The sequence below is a fragment of the Protopterus annectens genome, chromosome 1.part1, assembly GCF_019279795.1.
Source record: "Protopterus annectens isolate FY-2018-M chromosome 1.part1, PAN1.0, whole genome shotgun sequence".
NCBI classification, from domain to species: Eukaryota; Metazoa; Chordata; order Ceratodontiformes; family Protopteridae; genus Protopterus; species Protopterus annectens.
The window spans coordinates 1,342,557,399-1,342,580,155 of record NC_056726.1 but is presented as its reverse complement, the minus strand read 5'-3'; the positions used below and the strand labels follow the sequence as shown (position 1 = coordinate 1,342,580,155).

General features: G+C 45.4%; 1 protein-coding gene across 7 annotated transcripts in view; it reads right to left on the bottom strand.

Moving 5' to 3' along the window:
* CCHR1.PART1H18orf25 (chromosome chr1.part1 C18orf25 homolog) overlaps nt 1-22,757 on the bottom strand; it is a 988,978-nt gene that overhangs the window by 687,845 nt on the left and 278,376 nt on the right. The gene's annotated exons all lie outside the window — the stretch shown is intronic.

The window sequence follows — 22,757 nt, the reverse complement described above, 5'->3', positions numbered from 1 at the left end:
TGCCTTTATACCCGAGTAACTGCAGCAATGACGTCGGGTGAAGTGCGACACCAGCCGAAGCCAGACCCAGACTTTGGAATCCGGCCGACCGAAGGGCTGCCTGACGACAGAACAACCCATTTGTAAGGACTGCAGATGCATCCTTGAAGGACATCTAATAGTGCAAGTAGCCTGCTCTGAAGCGTAGGTATTTTCTGCAAGAATCCCTTACTGGGATGTGTAGGTAAGCTTTCTTTAAATCCAATGTTGCCAACCAGGCATTTTTGCCCAGCATGGGAAGCAGCTGATGAAGAGTTAGCATTTTGAATTTTGGAATTACCAAAAAGGTGTTTAGGATAGATAGGTCCAGGATAGGACACCATGAGTTGTCTTTCTGGCTACCACGAAGAGTCTGGAGTAAAAACCGTGTCCCCATTCTTCTGCTGGGACAGGTTGGATAACCTTGATTCTTAGGAGAGAGAGAGAACCTGCTGTTGAGCCTCTGCCCACTGATTTGGGGGTAGGTCCTGACAACCTTTTGGGATTGGTAAGGTGTGGAAGTGGAATTTGTATCCTTGGGAGACTATATTTAAAACCCACTTGTCTTGGGTAATGGAGTTCCCAGTTTTTTGCATGCAGGGCAATCTTTCCCCCTAAAGGTGCAGTCAGTTGAGCAGGGCTAGGAAGGTTTAAGGTTAAGTCATTGAGACAGTTTACTATAGGGGGGCGTCTTTCTACTTCCAGCTTTGGAAGTGGGAGCCCCCCACTGCTTAGGCCTGTGAGTACCTTGGGACTGTGGCCTAGGTCGTCAGCTGTTCCTGAATTTGGATGAGAAGGCCTGGAAGAGACAGGAAAGGACCAGTTCTTAGAAGGCCAATGCTTTAACATTATCTGACAGGGTTCGCTCATTAAGCCAAGCATGCCTTCTAAGAACAGACCCAGTAACAGCAGCCCTACAAGATGCCTCTAAGGAGTCAAAACCACATTGCAAAGTATGTTTACCAACTTGTTCAGCAGAATGCATTAAATCCTGTAATTCTTCATTTTCAGCATAGTCAGGAATTAACATCAATTTCTGTTTAAGTAATCCAATACTATGCTGCTGGTACTTTAACATATGAAACTGGCAGTTTAAGGCCCTAATGGCCAAAGTAGCAGAAGTGTATACAGTCTTACCCCATCTGTCCAGGGTCCTGGAATCTCTATCAGAGGGGGTAGGATTTTGGAGTAGTAGCCTTAATGCCTTTGGGCCCCTGTGAAATGGTCTCTGGGTCCGCAGTAGGATTCTTAAAGAGGAACTTGTGAGAATCAGGTACTCTAATACCGGTCAGGTTTCCTGGGAGCCGGAGGTAAGGTGTCTGGGGCCAGGCTAGATACCAAGTAAGCATCATCTACAATGTCCAGTACAGGGGAATAGCTAAAGGCCTGTGTTGATGCAGGAGTAACTACTTCCCTAAGCCTCTTTTTGGAGTCAGAGTAATTCTGGATTTCCCAGCGGAAATGCTCCCTAACAGTGTGCACAGTTTCACCAAAAGAGAAATCTTCTGGAGGGGAAGCAGTGGGAATGGAGTCCTCTGCATCAGAATCCTCACAGATAGAGGAGAGGAAATCCTGGTCATCAGAACAAACAGAAATTTCAGATTCCTGATAAGACTCAGAAGGAAAATCAGTTGTAGGTCTCTTAGAGGGAGAAGAGTGGCTTCCCCTAATTAGAGTAATGAGGTCTTCAGCCATTCTTATTTGTTTTTTAGGCATATGGGCCTGACCATACGGTTTGGACGTCGGTTTTCTAGACATGGATAGTCTTAGGCCTTGAAGAAGAAGATGGTGTTGGTTTGATATGCAAGTCAGTAGGCCTGAACACACCCTCAGAAGCCAGTGCCTGCAGAGTGGCTCCGGACCCATCCAAGGTAGAGACATCCGCAGGTTCCACAGTCGAAGAAGCACCTCACAGCATACTGGACTCCGAATGGGTCTCAGTAGAGGCCTGCAAATCCAATGAAGCAGGCATCAGGGGCTACGAAAGCGCCTCACTGAGTACCGAACTGGCGACTAGCTTAACGAAGTGTCGTCGGCAGCTTTGGACCTATGTGGTCTGTCTCTGTCTTTATCCTTATGTTTTTTCAAAAGATCGGTAGTCTGATGGCTTACCAAAGCCATTTCGGAATATGGAGATCAAGAACGAAAGCATTTAGCGACAATAATGGCTCTATAACTAATAGCTCGGGCGTTGAACAAGGCACAAAACCGACAGCAAGGTACGTTGTATTCTGGGCCTAAACAGGTGACAGTAAAAATGGAAATCTCGATGTGCTATTTGCTTTCCACAGGCAAAATAATTGTTAACTTTTTCTGACCTTGGTTAGATCAAGAAAAAAGGATCCCCAACAGGGTACTTAGCTTTAGAAGACTTCAGGATAATTCAATTTGGAAACAAAAACTCAGGTAGTGCCCGACCGGCACTCGTGCAAACTGCTTCTGGCTCCTTGGCAAGAAAGACTGATGTAATGGCGTCGGCTGCCTGTTTTTATACCTCTGACGACCTGACACCATTCCTGGAGCGACAGCAACCAATGCAGAAATACTAAGTCTGGTGTTCGGGCTGACTGAGGGCTACCTGCAGGCAGATAACCCAAGTGTGATGACTGCAACAGTGAAACATGAAGAACATCTTCCTCGCAGTGAGTTGACTTCTGGAAGCCAGCTGGGTTAAGTAGAGAGGCAAGTAGCTCTGCTTTTCTGGGGCTAGGAAGGCCATTTGGGTTCTGTGCTAGCACAGCTCCCAGGAAAACAATTTTCCTGGTGGGGTTTTGCTTTGATTTTTTTCTCACTGATGGTGATCCCTAGGGAAGTTGGGAGCAATTTGACAAAGAGAAGGTCCTGGAGCAACTTTTCTTTGTAGTCCACCTGAATTAGGCAGTCATCCAGTTAAGGATAAATCTGTACATGTCTCTGTCTGCAGAATGCTATAGCCGGTACCAAGCATATGGTGAATACTCTGGGAGCAGCAGATAAGCCAATGGGCAGTGCAAAGAACTGAAAGTGTTGACAGCCTGCTCTGAAGTGCAGGAATCTTTTGCACAATTCCCTGATGGGGATGTGGAGGTAGGCATCTTTTAGGTCTAGTGTAACAAGCCAGGCATTTTGTGAGAGCATAGGCAGGAGCTGCTGCAAGATTAACATTTTGAATCTGGGGACCACCAAGGAGGTATTCAGTTTGTATAGATCCAGCATGGGGTGCCAAGTGCCCTTTTTTCTGAGAACAAGGAATAGTCTGGAGTAAAAACCTTTTCCTATTTTATCTGGAGAGACAGGTTCTACAACCCTTGGGATATTTTGGACCTGTTTTAATGCCTCTGCCCACTGGTTTGGCGGGAGGTCTTGGTAACCTCTTGGAATAGGGAGCTCACTGAAGGAGAATATCTATCCCTGAGAAATGATTTTTAAGACCCATTGGTCCTTGGTTATAAAGACCCAAGTGTCCTTGGAAGAGGGTGACCCTTCCTCCTAGGCTTTGATGAGTGAAAGGACAGAGGGAGGAGGGAGAGTCATTGTGAGTGCTTGCCATAGAAGCTTGGCTTACAACTTCCTGCCTTAGAGACGGAAGTGGTCCACTGTTTGCTTCTTTGCTGGCCCTGGGATAGGAGCCTGGATGGCCTGTCCCTGCAGGGCTTATCTTGGCCCTGTCTGCTAGGTGCAGGGAAGGCCCAGTGCTTAGAAGGGAAGTTCCTGCTGAATCTGGGAGGTTGAACTTGAAACAAATCTTTTACTGTTTGCATAGATTTTGCTTCATCTTCCATATTTAAGCACCTCTTCTGCTTTTTCCCCAAACAGGCGCTCCTTATCTAGGAGTGCATCATTAAGTTTAGACTTGACATGATCAGGGAGAGGTTGTTCCTTCAGCCATGCATGTCTTCTAATAACAGATCCCATCACTGCTGCCCTGGTGGAGGCTTCTAGGGCGTCATATCCACATTGTAATTAGTGTTTGGCCACTTCACAAGCAGACTGTAGTAATTCTGTCAGCTCTTTTGAGCTGGCACCGTCAGGAGAGGTAGCAATCTTCGGTTTTAATTGTTCCAAAGTGTGTTGTTGATATTTTAACATATGGAACTAACAATTGAGTGCTCTGATAGCTAAGCTTGCAGAGGTGTATACTCTCTTACCCCATCTGTCCAGAGCTCTGGAGTCTTTGACAGGAGGAAGAGAATTCTTGACAGAACTAGTCTTAGCTCCTTTGGGTCCCTGTGCAATGACCTCAGGGTCTGCAGCAGGATTCCTGTACAGGTATCTGTGAGAATCTGGTACTCTGTAGTACTGGTCAGGTTTAGTTGGAGCAGGAGGCAGGGCATCAGGGGCTAAACTGGACTCATGGAAAAAATCATCCACTACTTCCAGAATAGGTGGGTTGGGCCAGGGGTCTGTACTGGGGCAGGTCCAGAAACTCTCCAAGTCGTTTGACTGTGGGAAGTCTTGAGATTCCCATTGAAAATGTTCCCTGAGGGAGTGAAGGGTTTCCCCAAAGGAGAGGTCCTCTGGAGAGGAGGCAGAAGGGATGGATTCCTCCGCATTTGAATCCTCAAATGGTTAACGGATGCTGTTCATCTTCAAAAGCAGAATAATCAAATTCCTCAGACTCCTGGTTTGTCAATTTCTGGAGAAGGATGCCTTTTCCTTTTTGGAGTGGGGGCCGGAGTACCTCGGATAAGGGAGATGAGATCCTCCGCCATTTTAAGCATTTGAGCTTGGGGTGGGGGAGCAGTAGCAAGATGGTGGCTACAAGCAGATTTCCTAGGAATGGCCTGACTTCGGGGCCTGAGAGAATCAGTCGGTCTCTGAGAAGTGGTAGTCAGATGAGAAGACGTGGCTTTTTGTCTAGAATTGGTAGAGGGGAAAGGCCTCCTTGGAAGCCAGTGCCTGCGTTGCGGCTCTGGACCCAACCGAGGCACAGACAGCCAAAGGCTCGGAAGATGGACTTCTGCGGCATACCAGACTCCAAAAGGGTCTGGGTAGAGGCCGGAGTAGAAAGCAAGTTGGGCATCAGGGGCTGTGAAAGCACCTCACTGAATTCCGGGGAACTGATGACTTGCTTAGTGGTAGTGTCGTCGGAAGGCTTAGACTTGTGTGGCCTGTCTCTCTTTTTTCGGAATGTCAACAGATTGTTGGCTGACGGACGCCATATCGGAATTCGAATACTGAGCAAGAAAATAATTGTCTGCAAAAAGAGCTCTACGGCAAATGGTTCTCACATTAAAGAGGGCAGAGAACTGGCAATGAGGAACGTCGTGGTCTGGGCCTAAACAAGTGATGCAGTAAGAATCAGTCTGTGTGTGGACTCAGTTTTCCACAGGTGAGACTATTGTTAACTTTTTCGGACATCAGTTAGAGCAAGAAAAAAGGGTCCCCAACGGCGTACTTAGCTTTAGGCATTTCCTGCTGAAAACCAACGTCTGGTAGAGACCCAACTGGCACTCATGCAAACTGCTTCTGCTACGGGCTCCACTGCTAGAAAGACTGATGTGATGACGTCGGCTGCCATGCTTTATAGCACGGACAACCTGACATCAGACTACAGGCGAGTGCAGCCGACACACAAACACTGACTCTGGTATTCAGGCTGACCGAGGGCTACCACAGCAGGGATAACCCACAGCTGATGACTGAAACAATGAAACACGAAATACATCTGCAGGTATTCCCACTGAAAAAAGGATCTTGACTCTTTCTGCACCACAAAGAATCTCTTTCATTTTGAAGCATAAGATTTTCAAGTAGTTGATTTTTTAGCCTCCTCTAAAATCTGGAGAACATCCTCATAAAAGTGGTGCCTGAAAGGACTTAAAACTTTGTCCCCGAAAGCTTGAAATGTAGGGGATTGAACATGACTGAATAATAAATATCCTTGTACTGTGGGAGTAAAACCATCCTGCAAGGTAACCTGTGATGACTGCCCCTGGCCAGATGGGAGAGAAGGGGAAACCAGTGGTGCCTGGGCCAAAAGGGAGTCACCAGCAAGATTCTGGGTTTGTTCTTCATAATATTGTAAAGAAGTCTGGTCAGAGATAGGGGAAGGAAAGCATACAGGAACCTCCCATTCCAAGAGAAAGGCATGGCATCTGTCTTTCATGCCCAAAGACATGAAACCCTGGAACAGAACCACTTCAGATGCCTGTTGTGGATGTAGGCAAAAACTGTAGAATATCTCGCTGATGGACAGTGTTCAGGAAGAGCCCGTGTTTAAACATCCATTTGTGCAGGATCTGCCCTATATCTGCTCAATAGGTCTGCCACTGTGTTCTTCTGTGGGAAAGCAGTCTGTCTGAAGAACACAGAACTGGATAGCAATTTCCCAAGCCATCAAAGCCACTCTGCAAAGAGAGTAAGACTTAGTAACCCCCCCCCCCCCAAGCTTACTTATGTACCACATATCTGTGGTATTGTCAGTGAATGCGCTAAGGGGAACCTGGAGTTCAAAAAATATTTAAAGCCTGAATGGCCAAGAATCAGAGCTCTCATTTTCAATATTTACATGGTCTTTCCACTCATTGGCAGACCAAATCCCTTGAATCATCTTGTTGGAACATGCTCCCCATGCCAAGTCAGAAGCATCTGTGTGAAGCTTTTGGCAAGGAGGAGGAACCAGTAAGGAGAACGCCAGACTGATGAACAGTTTACCCACCAAAGTATCTCCTTTCTGATTAAGGGCAAGACAGGAAATGTGAAGTTCAGCTGATGCCATTACAACTGTACAACTAAAAGTAGATATGCACAGCCCTAAACTTCAAGGGCATTTTATGAGCATCAGTGGAGCTTTAGAGAGAGACAAAAGGAGGAACTGATACTAGAAGTGCTTGTTACCCACCCTAAATATGAGAAAATATCCACCACTATGGACGGTTATTCAAAGACAGGAGTCCTTTAGGTCCAAAATGACAAACAAGGCCTCTGGGTATGACACGGACAAAGCCTGTGGGGTACATGTTCTGAATATGACTTTCAGAAACATGTTCAATTCTAACAGGTTCAAAATGAGTGTCCAGGGACCAGCTTTCTTTCGGACTAAAGTTTGGAATAACCATCTTCTTATTCCACAAGAACCGTTTCTGGTGGACTTCATGTAAAGACATCATGCCTTTTACCTACCCAACAGATAATGGGCAGAACAAGCTACAACTAGTGGGTCAATTTGCCATTCAACAGATGGGACTAAAGAGAAAGATTTGGGGACAGAGCTTGCAGTGACTGTGGGCTTCTTAGGTGGGCAAGTATAGTTGTGTAAAATCTTACCATAAAGGCACCTCTTCCATGTTGCAGTATTCCAAATCCTTGGGTTTTCCTCTCTTGCTACCCGAATGTCCGGCCAGTATACAAAAGCTTCTAGTCACCCCAGGGTACGTGGGACGTCTAACATTGGCTAAGATAACGTTCCACAAGTGACATCTGCATGTACCAAACCTCAGAAAATACAGTTGTGTACACTAACCATAAATGTAGATGCTAAAGTGTATTCACTGTTGCAGTCATTACATTTGGGTAATCTGCTGGCAGGTTGCCCTCAGTCGGCCTGAATTCCAAAGTCTTGGGTCCTGCATCGGTTGCTGTCTCCTCTTCCATGACGTCAGGTAGTCAGGGGTATAAAACAAGCAGCAGACACCATTTTCTTTAGTTTTTCTTGCCCCAGATGTCAGGTGCCCCCAGAAAGGTAGCAAAAATATATATATAAACTACATATATATATATATATATATATATGTATATATCATCAATACAAACTTTACCTTCATCTACAAGCAAATACACCACATAGGTTGTAGAAGATAGAGAAGGAAAGATAAACTCCAGAATGAAAGGGGGATGGCGGGCGGGTAACCTGGACTGCAACAGTGAATGCACTCAAACATCTAGATTTATGGTAAGTGTACACAACTGTACTATGTTCTTCGTGTTTCACTGTTGCAGTCATTACATTTGGGTAGAATCCCAAAGCTATGGATGGGAGGCTGGAGCTCAACAGTATTAGGTGCGGCTATAAGACCCTGCAGAACTGCAGTGGCAAAGCCTGCCCTGGACTTAGAGAGGCAAATGGTAATGCTTTGTAAAGGTGTGAACAGAACTCCAAGTAGCAGCCTCTAGAATGTCTTTGGTTGGTACTCCTCTGAGAAAGGCTGTTGAAGTAGCTGCAGCTCTGGTGGAATGAGACCTAATGCCCTTGGGCACAGGTTTGCCATGGTGTAAGTAGCAGAAACGAATGCAGTGGCTTATACACTTTGAAATAGCCTTTCCTTCTGATCCTGCAGCATATTCCACTAGTAATTGCTCAGTTTTTCTTAGAGCATTAGTCCTGCTCAAGTAGAATCTTAGCTGTCTGTGTATGTCCAAGGAATGCAGAATTCTGTCCCCCTTGTTCTGCGGATTTGGATAAAAGGTTGACGGATGAATACAGTTTGGTTAAGAGCCACACTGGCATAAATGTTGGATTTGTCGTCAGACACCCTGTCTGGGTAAAATATGATAAAAGGTTCCACAGCCATGAGGGCCTGTAGCTCTAGACTCTTCTTGCTGAAGTAATTGCTAGTAGCAGAGCTGTTTTCCATGATAAGAACTTTATATCAGCAGTAGCAGCTGGTTCAAATGGAGGCAGGGTGAGCTTTTCCAACACATAATTGAGGTCCCATGCAGGTATTGGTGATCTTCAAGGAGGCCTTACATTTTTGGCTCCTCTAAGATACTGCTTTAGTAAAGGATGAGAAAAGATTGGTAGCTCTGTATTGTAATGAGCTGAAATGGCAGAGGCATGGATTTTAATTTAGGAGAAAGATAGGCCTTTGTCAAGCATCTCAGTCAAGTATTGTAATATCTGAGGAATATTTGGTTCTGCTGCATCAGTTCCTTGTGCTCGACTCCAAGCACAAAATCTCTTCCATTTATCAGCATAAGACTTTCTAGTACTAGGCCTTCTGGCTTCCAAAATGGCATCCATCACAGCTTTACTTAGAGGTGTTGTTTGTATAACTATATGATCAGCCATGCTGCCAGGTTTAGTGTCTGGAGTTGATTGTGCAGGATCTGTTTTGCTGGGACAATAGTGGAGGTCTTTGAGGTAAGGTCCAAGCTGGGTATTGAGACAAGTTACTTAGGATTGGGTACCAGTATTGGCGGGGCCAGTCTGGGGCAATTAGTATCATCTTTGGCTTTTCTTGTTTTCTTGTCTGACTTTTAGGAGGACCTTGGGAAGAGGAGGCAGAGGAGGAAAGGCGTAAACTGATAGGTTTTTCCAACTGAAGGATAGGGCGTCCACTTTCCATGCTTGTCTGTGATAAGTCGTTATGCAGAATCTTTTCAATTGGTAATTTTGAGGAGAGGCAAATAGATCTATGTCTGGACTCCCCCATTTCTTTGTTATCATGCTGAAGACTTGTGGATCTAGTTTCCACTTGTGAGGATCCATAAGGTTTCTGCTTGTCGTCTACCAGAGTATTTTGTTTTCCTGGCAGGAATTGAGCTTGAAGATGTATTTGATAAGTCAAAGCTGTGTCCCACACTGCCATGGCTAATCTGCAAAGGGGGTATGAGTGCGTGCCCACCTGATTATGTACCACATGACCATGGTATTGTCAGTCTTTATCAGTAGTTGTCCTGGATGAAGTAAGTCCTTGAAGGCTGTCAGGGCATTTTGAATAGCTACCATCTCTTTCTGGTTGATATGTAGATGCATTTGATTTGGGGTCCATTTGCCCTGAATGCATCTTCCCGCCATGTGGGCCCCCCAAGCATAATCTGACGAGTCTGTTACGGTTTGGCTGGCAAGGGGTAGAGTGAACGGTCGTCCCATGTTTTGGTGGCATGCCTTTGCCCACCATAGAAACTCCTGTTGTAGGCAGGGAATGAGAGGAATCATTGTTCCCAGACTGTGACAATGTTGACTCCATAAACTTTTTAGGTACCACTGAAGTTTCCTCATATGCAGTCTTGCATATGGAATTAGTAGGATGCAGGATGCCATGAAGCCCAAAGCCTGCAGAATTTGTCTTGCAGATAACTTGGTTTTTGTTGCCATCAGTTTAAAGTAAGTAGTCAGTTGCCTTTGCTTGTCTGGCATGAGGTAAGCCATCTGGGCAGTTGTAATCAAGCTTGCACCCAAGAATGTTATCTTTTGAGAGGGTACCAGTTGTGACTTCTTTTCGTTTATTGTGTACCCTAGGCATGTTAGGAGCCTTTTCACAAACGCCAGGTGTTGAAGAATGTCCTAGTTCTCTGCTTGAATGAGACATTCGTCCAAGTAAGGATATATTTGTATACTTTGTCTGCAAAATGCAATCACTGGTGCCAGGCACTTTGTAAAGACCCTGGGCGCAGTAGATAAGCCAAAGGGCATTGCAGAGAATTGGTAATGCATTACGCCAGCCTTGAATCTGAGGTATCTTCTGCACGATTGCCTTATTGGGACATGCAGGTATGCTTCTTTTAGGTCTAATGTCACCAGCCAAGCATTCTTGCCCAGCATGTGCAGAAGCTGCTGCAAGGTCAGCATTTTGAATTTTGGAATGCCCAGGTATGCGTTCAAAATCGATAAATCCAGTATTAGCCACCAGGCCTTGTCCTTTCTGGGTACCAAGAATAGTCTTGAGTAAAAGCCTTGTCCTTTTTCCTGTTCTGGTACTGATTGAATGGCCCCCATATCCATGAGGGACGCAACCTGTTTCTGGGCCTCTGCCCATTGATTTTTTGGCAGATCTGGCCATCCGTTTGCCATTGGCAGAGTATGGAAATGGAAACTGTATCCCTGTGATACGATATTTAGTACCCACTTGTCCTGGGTTATTAACTGCCAATTTTGAGCAAAAAGTGCTAATTTTCCCCCTAGGGGTGCTGCCAAAAGATAAGTGCTTGGTGAAGGCAGAGGGAAGTCATTGGGACTGTTTTCTGCAGGTTTGCACTTTATCTCCTCCAGCTTTGGAGGTAGAAGCGCCCCATTGCTTTGACCTGTATGAATCTTGCGCCTGGCATCTGGAACCCTTAGGACGTCTGGATTTGCCCCTTTGAGCTCTGTCTGACACAGGAAAGGACAAATTTTCTGTAGGCCAGTGTCTACTGAATCTTGGTGGCCGCACTTGTAAGAAGTATATTACAGTTTGCACAGACTTCGCTTTGCCTTCCATTTTCTTTAAAACCTCTTCTGCCTTAATACCAAACAGAGTATCATTCTGTAAAAGTGCATCTAGTAATTTAGCTTTAACATGATCAGGCAAATTTTGTTCCTTTAGCCAGGCATGCCTCCTAATCACAGATCCAGTAACTGCAGCCCTGCAGGAGGCCTCTAAGGAATCAAAACCACATTGCAAAGTATACTTTCCAACCTGTTCAGCTGCATGCAATAATTCCTGCAATTCTTTATTTTCTGCACATTCAGAAATGATCATTTTCTGTTTCAGCAATCCCATAACATGTTGTTGAAACTTGAGCATATGAAACTGGCAGTTTAAGGCTCTAATTGGCAAGGCTGCAGATGTATAAACCTTTTCCCCATCTATCCAGTGCCCTTGAATCTCTGTCAGAGGGGGTAGGATTTTTTGCTGTTGTGGCTTTAACTCCCTTTGGACCCTGTGAAACAGTTTCAGGATCAGCAGCAGGGTTTCTAAATAAAAATTTGTGAGAGTCTGGGACCCTGTAATATCTGTCAGGCTTACTGGGAGCCGGAGGTAAGGAATCAGGGGTCAAACTTAACTCTGAAAACACATCCACAATGTCTAAAACAGGGAGTATGGCTAAAGGCCTGTGCTGAGGGAGGAGGAGGAAATCCCCGAGCCTCTTTTTTGATTCTGAGAAATCTTGATTCTCCCAGTGAAAATGCTCCCTCAAAGTATGCAAAGTTTCCCCAAATGAATAATCCTCAGTAGGTATGGTATGGACTCATCTGCATCAGAATCCTCATAGGGAGGTATAGATAATTCCTGATCAGAAAAGGAATCAGAAGAAATAGAAACCTGATCTGAAGATTCATAATCAAGTGTCTTGCTTAGGCCTCTTATCTGGAGGGGGATGGGAACCCCTGGATCAAGGTAATTAAGTCTTCAGCCATTTTGATCATGTTTTTTTAGGGATAGAGGCCTGTGCACATGCCTCATGCATCTCATTTTTAGTTTTAGAAGTTGCTTTTTGCAGCTGTCGTCAGTTTAATATAAAAATGTTGATGCCTGAATATACCCTCAGAAGCCAGTACCTGCTCAGCGGCTCCGGATCCATCCGAGGAAGATACATCCGTGGGTCCAATACTTTGAGTATCTTGTAGCAACCCCGACTCCACATGGGTGTCGGTAGGGACCTGTGACTCGAAAGTAGCGGGTATCAGGGGCTGCGAAAGTGCCTGAGTACCGACAAACCGACGACTGGCTTAGTAGAAGCTTTGTCGTCGGTTTTGGACCTCAACTGTCTCTCTGTCCTTTTCTTTGTGCTTTTTTATGTACTACGGTAGTCGGATTGCTATCCAACGACATTTCTGGGTAGTTAAATCCGTTTCCAAAATACTTTGAGGCAAAAATTTACCGACGCTTAATAGTGCGTTGGTTAAATCTGGCACAAAACCGACAGCCAGGCATGTTGTGATCAGGGCCTAGGCAAGGAATACAGTATAAATGGAAATCCTTATGAGGTATTTGCTTCCCACAAGTAATGCAATTAACTTTTTCTGACATCGGTATGGAGCAAGAAAAAAGTTTCCCCAATGGGGTACTTAGCTTTAGTGAAGACTTCGGTTAAGAAATTCAAACTCGAATACTTCAGGAGTCGGCCGACCGGCACTTGTGAAATGCTTCTGCTTCGGGCACTTCGCGTCCAGAAAGACTAAAAAGAAAATGGCGTTGGCTGCTTTATACCCCTGACGACCTGATGTCATGGAAGAGGAGACAGCAACCGACACAGGACCCAAGACTTTGGAATTCAGGCCGACTGAGGGCAACCTGCCAGCAGATTACCCAAATGTAATGACTGCAACAATGAAACACGAAGAACATCTGAGCGTCCCAGTATAACTCTAAATCCAGTGCCATCCAAGAATGGGTAGTCCAGTGGAAGAAGGGGGGAGGAGGGAGGGAAGGAAGAAATATTGCAACCTGGAAGAGAAGGACATCTATAGTTATGGTAAGATTTTACAAAACTATTTTATGTCCTTCTGTTCCCATGCTGCAGTATTCCAAACCCTTTGGTAAGTGGCAAAGCTCAAAGGGAAGAAGAGGGGGGAGGCTTTGAACTATTTTCTATGAATCTACAATGGATTACCCTGGGAAATCCACCCTGGATTTGGAAATGTGATCCAATTTATAATGTTTAGTAAAGGTGTGGACAGATGTCCATGTAGTGGTCTCTAAAATGGTGGCAGTATCCAGTCCTTTAAGGAAAGTTCCAGATGAAGCCATAGTCCTAGTGTAGTGTGCCTTAGTCTTACGACCCTATGGATTTCCCATGGTACGCATAGCAGAAGGAGATTGCCCTGGAAATACAGACAGAAAACATCTACTTTTTGTCACTGCTTTCCCCAGAGCCCTGGGATGAAAGGAGACAAGCAACTGGTCGTTTTTTCTAATGGACTTGGTCTTGTGAAGGTAAAACCTAAGCTGCCTTTGCACATAACGGAAATGTTAAGACTCTTACCATCATCCTGTGGATAGGCAAAGAAGGCGGGAAGGTGAATAGCTTGGTTTAATGATTACTCATTGGCCATCTTTGGCATGAAGGAAGGGTTGGTCTTAACGATTACCCTGTCCTTGTGGAAAGTGAGGAAAGGAGGAATAGCCATGAGGGCCTGTAACTCTGACACTTCTAGCTGATGTCAAGGTTACCAGGAATTGTTTTCAAAGTGTAGTGTTTTACAGAGGCCTTAGAAGCTGATTCAAAGAAGGCCACCGTGAGCAGCACTCCCCTTTAGGAATAACTTTGCAGGTAATATAGATGCCAAAGGGGGCTCCATAGGCAGACAAGCAGAAACAGCAGCAAGGTGGGCTTTAACAGAGAAGTACGCCAACCCTGCCTGCAAGAGTTAAAACAGGTATGACAGTAACAAGGCAACATAACCCTGAAAACTGTCCACCTGTCTTTGTAGACACCATATAGAGAATCGGTTTAACTTCATAAGTGCATTCTGCACATGGTCGAACAACAAAAGCACGAAGGGACGTTTGCAAAGTTCCCAAACATCTAATGGAAAATGATTCGAATGTGCAATTAGTGAATGTACAGTGACATTCGCTCATTGCAGATTTGGCATTTTGGGTGCAGACTGCACTATAGTGGGGATCGGGAAATGGATCCTTTCTCCACTGTAGTGTGATCTCAGTATATTGAAGTAGGGGGGGGTGTAGGGCGCACAGCCCCCCACATGGGGGGTGCAGGGGGGCTTGCCCTCCCTGCATTACAATTTGTATTCATTTGTGTTCGAAAATCAGCAAATCTGCTTTTCAATTTGCTGATTTTCGAAAATCAGAAACTGTTGCGGTTTTGTTTCGCGCTGTGGATTCGCATATAAAAGAGCAATCACACTTGTGATTTTCGGGTATGTGAAGGCAAACCGGAGAATCTTTTCCATTTAGACATACAAAATCTCCTAGTGTTAGGTTTCCTGGCCTCCTGCAGGACAGAGCACATCCTCATTGTAAAGGTGTCAGGCATCAGAATTCTACCACCCACAGGGTAAGGTTCAGAGACTGTAGGTGGGGATGTATTAGGGATCCCTTGTCTTGTGTGAGTAGGTCCACTCTGTGAAGTAACTTGTGGTGATTGCCCCTGACTAAATGCAGAAGGGGGAACCAATGATGATCATCGTCTTACACTGCTGCAGTCATTACACTTGGGTTATCCTGCCGTTAGGCGGTCCTGCAGTCGGCCAGAGTTCCAAAGTCTTGGTCCAGCGTCGGTTGCTTTCGCATTTTCTTCAGTCTTTCTTGCCGCGTGGTGCCCGAAGCAAAAGCAGTTCGCATGTGCCGGTCAGCCGTTACCTGAGATTTTCATTCCGAATCCAGAACCAAAGTCGTCTGCAAAGCTAAGTACCCCGTTGGGGAAACTTTTTCTTACCTCAGACCGATGTCAGTAAAAGTTAACGATTTATTGTGGGAAGCAAATACCTCATAAGGATTTCCATTCCTATTGTATCCCATGCCTAGATCCTGACCACGACGTTACTGGTTGTCGGTTTTGTGCTAGGTTTAACAAGCGCACTATTAAACGTCGGTTTGATTTTGCCCGACATTCTTTTGGTAGAAAATTCAATTATACCACACAGTCGGAACTTCCCACGACCAGAATACACAAAAAGTGCAAAGACAAGATAGGCATCCGAGGCCCAAAACTGACGACGAAGCCTCTTCTAGGCCAGTCACCGGTTCTCCGGTTTTGAGCGAGGCGCCTTAGCAGCCCCTGACGACTGCTTCTGTAGAACCACAAGCTGCCTCTGACTTCCACGTGGAGATGGCTGGGCCTTCGGACGCACAAGCTCTTCAGCCTACCGAGACTAACTTTTCAGAGGGATCCGGAGTAGCTGAACAACCCACAGCTACAGAGAATGTCTTCAGACCTACTCAGTTAAGCATTAAACCTCAGCTAAGTCTAAGCCTCCTTTAAAGTCAAAGAAACAAAAACAGCATTCTCCAAGACAGGCCTCCATGCCTAAGAAACAAATGCGCAAAATGGCCGAAGACCTAATTACTCTGATCAGGGGGTCCCATCCCCCTCCTGATAAAAAGGCCTAGACAGGATGCAGACTATGACTCATCCGACCAGGTGTCCATCTCTTCTGATTCATCCTCAAACCTAAGATGCTCTTTAACCCCTTATGAGGATTCTGATGCTGAGGAATCAATTCCATCAGCCTCACCGCCTGAGGACTACTCCTTTGGGGAAACCCCACATACCATGAGGGAGCATTTCTACTGGGAAGGCCAGGATTACTCAGAATCCAAGAAAAGGATCAGAGACTTCCTTTTATTACCTCAACACAGACCCCTTGCTATTCTGCCTGTGTTAGACATTGTGGATGATTGTGTATACTGAATCCAGCTTAAATCCTGATTCCTTACCTCCAGCCCCTGTTACACCTGACAGATACTACAGAGTCCCTGACTCTCATAAATTTCTGTATAAAAGCCCTGTAGCTGACCCAGAAACTATTTCTCAGGGACCCAAAGGAGTTAAGGCTTCATCAGCCAAGAATCCAGTTCCCTCTGACAGAGATTCCAGAGCATTAGACAGATGGGGAAAGAAAGTATATACGTCTGCAACTTTAGCAATGAGAGCCTTAAATTGCCAGTTTCACATGCTAAAATATCAGCAATTTTTACTCTCTCAGTTAAAACAAAAAATGCTTCCAGAATCAGATCCTCCTAATTTTAAAGAAATGCAGGACTTATTGCATGCAGCTGAACAAGTGGGAAAGCATACTTTGAAATGTGGTTTTGATTCTCTAGAGTCCCCCTGCAGAGCAGCAGTTACAGGCTCTATCATTAGAAGACATGCTTGGTTAAAAGAACATACGTTACCAGATCATGTTAAAGCAAAATTATTGGATGCACCTTTGCAGCAGGATGTGTTATTTGGAGTTGAGGCAGAAGAGGTATTAAAGAAAATGGAGGATAAGGCAAAATCTATGCAAATGGTGAAGGATTTCTTACAGATTCAGCCTCCTAGATTTAGCAGAAACTGGCCAAGTAAGAATTGGTCCTTTCCAATTACAGACACACCTCAAAGGGGAAGATAGACGTCCAAGAGGTAGAGGTCAAACACAAGGTCCTTACAGGCCTAGACAATGGGTTGCATCAGGCCAAAAAGAAGGGGAAAACAGGCCACAACCATATAAAAAGCAGCTCCAATGACTTCCCACTACAGTTGCCAAACAAATCCTTCTTGGCAGCCCCCTTGGGAGGAAAACTGGCACTCTTCTACCACAATTGGCAAATGATCACCAAACACAAATGGGTTCTCAACATTGTATTTCAAGGTTACAGGTTCCACTTTCACACTCTGCCAAGGTTAAAAGGAATGCCAAATCTGCCACCAAATCAATGGGCAGAGGCTCAAAAACAAATTACAGCACTTATGGATATGAGAGCTATTCAAAAGGTACCATCACAGGAGCAAGGACAAGGATTTTACTCAAGACTCTTTCTGGTACCCAGAAAGGACAAAGCCTGGAGGCCCATTCTGGATCTTTCATCTCTAAACACTTACCTGGATGTTCCGAAATTCAAAATGTTGACATTACAGCAGCTTCTTCCCATGCTGGGCAAGAAAGCTTGGATCGTGACTTTGGACCTCAAAGAGGCATACCTGCATGTCCCTATCAGACAAAACTGCAGAAGATACCTCAGATTTGTAGCTGGTTCAATGCATTACCAATTCTCTGCACTGCCCTTTGGCTTATCTACTGCGCCCAGGGTCTTCACAAAGTGCCTGGCACCAGTAATTGCATTTTGCAGACAGAAAGGAATTCAAATTTATCCGTACCTGAACGACTGCCTGATTCAAGCAGACAGCAAGGACATTCTTCTAAAGCATCTGGCATTTGTAAAAAAAGTTAAGTTGCCTTGGGTACACAGTAAACGAAAAGAAATCAAAACTAGTGCCCTCACAAGAGATTATATTCCTGGGTGCCAGCTTGAACACAACGGCCCAGATGGCTTATCTCATGCCAGACAAACAAGGACAACTGACTCAATACTTTCAACTGATGGCAACAAAGACCCAGCTCCCTGCAAGAAAAATTCTGCAGGCTTTGGGTTACATGGCATCCTGCATACTAATTCCATATGCCAGACTGCATATGAGGAAACTACAATGGTACCTAAAGAATGTATGATTTCAACACTGTCAAAGTTTGGAAACAGTTATACCACTACTCCCTTACCTTCAACAGGAGTTTCAATGGTGGCCTCAAGCTTGTCACCTCAACAAGGGATAGCCTTTTACACAACCCACAGCCAGGCAAACACTGACAACAGATGCATCGGATTACACCTGGGGAGCACACATGGCAGGCAAATGTATTCAGGGCACTGGACCGCAGAACAAAGGCATCTTCACATCAATCAAAAAGAGATGCTAGCTGTACAAAATGCGATTATAGCTTTCAAGGACCTGCTGCATCCAGGACAACTACTACTAAAGAGACACACCACCACAGTTATGTGGTACATAAACAAGCAAGGGGGCACTCACTCCTACCCCCTATGCAGACAAGCTATGACCTTATGGAACACAGCTATAAACATTCAAGTTCATCTGCAAGCGCAATCCCTGCCAGGAGAGAAACACACTGGCAGACGACTTAATCAGAAACATCATGGATCCCCACGAATGTGAGTTGAATCCACAAATATTCAGAATGATAACACAGAAATGGTGGAGCCCGGACATAGATCTGTTTGCATCCCCAATAAACTGCCAGCTACAAAAATTCTGCACAAGGAGTTACCATCCTCAAGCATGGAAAGTGGATGCCCTCTCATTCAGCTGGAAGAACCTACAAGTATACGCTTTCCCACCACTACTTCTCCTGCCAAAGGTACACAAACGCCAGGCAGGAAGAGCCAAAGATGATCCTAATTGCACCAGACTGGCCACGCCAGCACTGGTACCCAGTCTTAAGAAGCTTAGCACAAGAACCACCCTGGATTTTGCCTCAAATCCCACATCTGCTGACTCAGCACAACAAACAAATACTACACAGCCAGCTAAAGACCTTAAACCTAGCTGCATGGAAGATTCCTTAGTCAAGCAAGCAATGTCTCTCTCCAAAGCTGTTATGGATGTCATTCTGGAGGCCAGAAGGCCTAGTACCAGGAAAGCCTATTCGGATAAATGGAAGAGATTCTGTGTCTGGAACCAAGCTCACAGCCTTGACCCTCTTGTCCCAAACATTCCTCAGATACTACAATACTTAACTGAGATGCTGGACAAAGGACTTTCCTCATCCATCAAGATCCATGCCTCTGCCATCTCTGCTCATTGCAACACGGATCCACCAATTTTCTCTAATCCTCTGTTAAAACAGTACCTCAGAGGGGCTAAAAACATAAGACCGCCCCGTAGAGCACCTACTCCAACTTGGGACCTCAACTTTGTATTGGAGAAGCTAACTTTACCTCCTTTTGAGCCAGCCAACACAGCAGAATTAAAATACATCTCTTGGAAAACTGCTCTACTCCTGGCAATAACATCAGCACAAAGAATTTCAGAATTATAGGCACTAATAGCAGTGGAACCTTTCCTCATTTTCCACCAGGACAGGGTGTCTTTATGAACTAACCCTACTTTTATGCCAAAGGTGATATCCAGTGTGGCTCTAAACCAAACTATTCACGTGCCAACTTTTTACCCTAAACCACAGAATAAAGGGGAGAGACTACTACACTCTTTGGACATTCACAGGCAGTTACGTTTCTACTTGGACAAAACCAAAGCTTTCAGAAAATCTGAGCAAATATTGGTAGCATATGCTGCAGGAGCACAGGGAAAAGCCATTTCAAAACAGACCATTTCAAAATGGATAGGACATTGCATACGTTTCTGCTACACATACCATGGAAAAACCTGTACCTAAGCAGCATTAGATCTCACTCCACCAGGGCAACAGCCACTTCAACTGCCTACCTCAGGGGAGTACCTACCAAGGATATTTTGGAAGCAGCAACTTGAGTTCTGTACACACCTTCACCAAGCATTACCATTTGCCTCTATACTCTAAATCCAGAGCTGGCTTCGCCACTGCAGTGCTGCAGGGCCTTATAGCCACCCATAATGCCTTATAAGACCAGCCACCCTTCCTCAGCTTTGGGATTCTACCCAAGTGTAATGACTGCAGCAGTGTAACACGATGAACATAGTACAGTTTTGTACCTACCATAAATGTAGATGTTCGAGTGTAGACACTGCTGCAGTCCAGGTTACCCTCCCTCCCCTCTTACTGGCTGGTACATACCTATGTCTTCTACCCTTACTACCTATGGGGAGTATTTGCTGGTAGCTGTAAGTTGTTTCCTGCTTTTCTTATGTATGTTTTATTAGCAACTGGAATTGCCTACATATTTAGAGGCACCTGACATCTGGGGCAAGAAAAACTGAAGAAAATGGCGTTGGCTGCATCTTATATACCCCTGTCGCACTGACATCAGGGAGGAGGCGACAGCAACTGACGCCGGACCAAGACTTTGGAACTCTGGCCGACTGCGGGACCGCCTGACGGCAGGATAACCCAAGTGTAATGACTGCAGCAGTGTCTACACTCGAACATCTACATTTATGGTAGGTACAAAGCTGTACTTTGTCTTGGCCAAAAGGAGTCGCCAACAAGATCTTTGGTTTGTCCTGCTGGACATTCAGTAGGACTTTCTGAAGTTGGAAGGGGGGGAATGCATACAGAAACATCCCCTTCCAAGAATCTGAGAAGGCATCAGTTGTCCTTGCCATAGGACTGGGTAGCCTGGTGCAAAAAGATGGAAGTTGTCTGTTCATTGGGGAGGCAAATAGAACTGAGGTGTACCCCATTTGTGGACCATGTCCAGAAACACATCCTTGTGAAGCATCCATTCGTGGGACTGTGACATGGACCTGCTCAAGGTGTCTGCCTGTGTGTTCTGCTCTGAAGGGACAAACACTGCCTGTAGAGTTACCCCCAGTTTTGTGGCAAGCTCACACACTAGGAGAGCTAATCTGCATAGCAAATAGGATTTTGTTCCCCCCTACCTGCTCACGTACCACAGAACTGTAGTGGTGTCTGAACAATTTTAGTGGGCCCTGCTTCACCATATGTTGGAAGGCTTTCAGGCCCAGAAGAATTGCTCTAATTTCTCAAACTGACATACCTGTCTGATGGAGTCCAGCCAACTGCCCTGGACTCTTAAGGAACCCATGACTGCCCATCCCAGATCAGAGGCATCTGTGTACATCTCCTGTACTGACAAGGGAGCCTGCAAGAAGAGTCCTGGATTGCAGTTCATTTGATTCAGCCACCAATGAATCTCTTTCCTGAGGCAAGGTAGGAAGGGGATTTCGTACTACAGGATGAGAGTGTTATATCCAATGCAGACCTTGGGTACCACTGTAACTTTCTCATGTGGAACCTGGCCAATGGCAACCTAGGAATGGTTGATGCCATGTGACCCAGGAGTCTGAGGTACTGCCTGGCAGTCAAGGCTGTAGCTTGAAGGAAGGTGATCAAGTACTGCCTTAAGTTTTCCACCTTTTGAAGTGGCAGAAAGGCCCTCATGCCGTCCGTCCTTATCCTGCATCCCAGGAATACTTGGACCTGAGAGGGGCTCATGTTGGACTGGGGTAGTTCATCTTGAAACCTAGTGCTTGCAGGAGTGACATTAATGTTTGTAGATGGCACTGCAGGGATTCTGGGCAATCTGCCTGGATGAGGAGGTCATATAAGCAAGTGAATATTTGAATTTCGGGTTCAATACTTTGCGAATCTCGCGGCATACCGGACTCCGAATGGGCCTTGGTAGAGGCCTGCGACTCAAAAGTAGCGGGTATCAGGGGCTGCGAAAGAGCCTCATTGAGTACCAGTGAACCGGCGACTGACTTAGGAGAAGCTTCGTCTGTTTTGGACCTCAACGGTCTCTTTTTCCTTGCTTTTTTTGTGAACTCTGGTAGTCAGGTTGCTAACTGACGACATTTCAAGATAGTTAAATCTTGAACCAAAATATTTAGAAACCAAAATATTTAGATGCAAAAATATACAGATGCTTAATAGTGCGTTGGTTAAATTTAGCACAAAACCGACAGCAAGGCACAATGTCATCAGGGCCTACGCAAGGAATCCTTTTGAGGTATTTACTTCCCACAAGTAATGCAATTATTAACTTTTATTGACATCGGTAAGGAGCAAGAAAAAGTTTCCCCAATGGGGTACTTAGCTTTAGTTTGAAGACTTCGGTTCTGAAACTCGAAAACGAAAATTTCACGAGTCTGCCGACCGGCACTTGCGAACTGTTTCTGCTTCGAACATCACGCGGCAAGAAAGACAGATTAAAATGGCGTCAGCTGCCTGTTTTATACCCCTGACGACCTGACGTCATGGAAGAGGAGATAGCAACCGACGCAGGACCCAAGACTTTGTTATTCAGGCCGACTGAGGGCAACCTGCCAACAGATTACCCAAATGTAATGACTGCAACAGTGAAACACTAACATGTGAATTGTGAATATATGAATTTCTTGAGTCCTGCAGAAGGCCACCACCAGTGCCAAGCATTTGGTGAAGACCCTTGGAGCTGAAAAAAAAGTCCAAAGGGCAAGGCAGAGAACTGAAAATGTGGGGAGCCCACAGAGAAGCGTAGGTAGCTCCTGTACTTGGGCCTTATAGGGATGTGCAGATAGACATCCTTGAAGTCCAAGGTGGCCAAGAATCCCTGATAAGAAATCAAGGGGAGGAGGGACTGCAGAGTGAGCATACGAAAGGAGGGTACTTGCAGAAGAGATTGAGGTGGGAAAGATCTGGGATTGGTCTCCAGCGACTATCTTTTCTTGGGACTAGGAAGAGTATGGAAAAGAAAGCCTTTACCTTCTCTGTCACAGGGACAGACTGAAGTGTTCCTTGGGCCAAAAGGTATCACTGGCTGAAAAAGAGGGAGTTATTTGGGAGGCTGTGGAATTCCCCTCATGGATATGACCCACCTGTCTGTGGTCATGATTTTCCAAACAGAAAGACAGTGAGAGATACTTAGGGATGGGGGCGGTGGAGTTGAGAGGTTTTTGCAGTAATGGCAGGCAGTCACAGACTACCTGCTCTG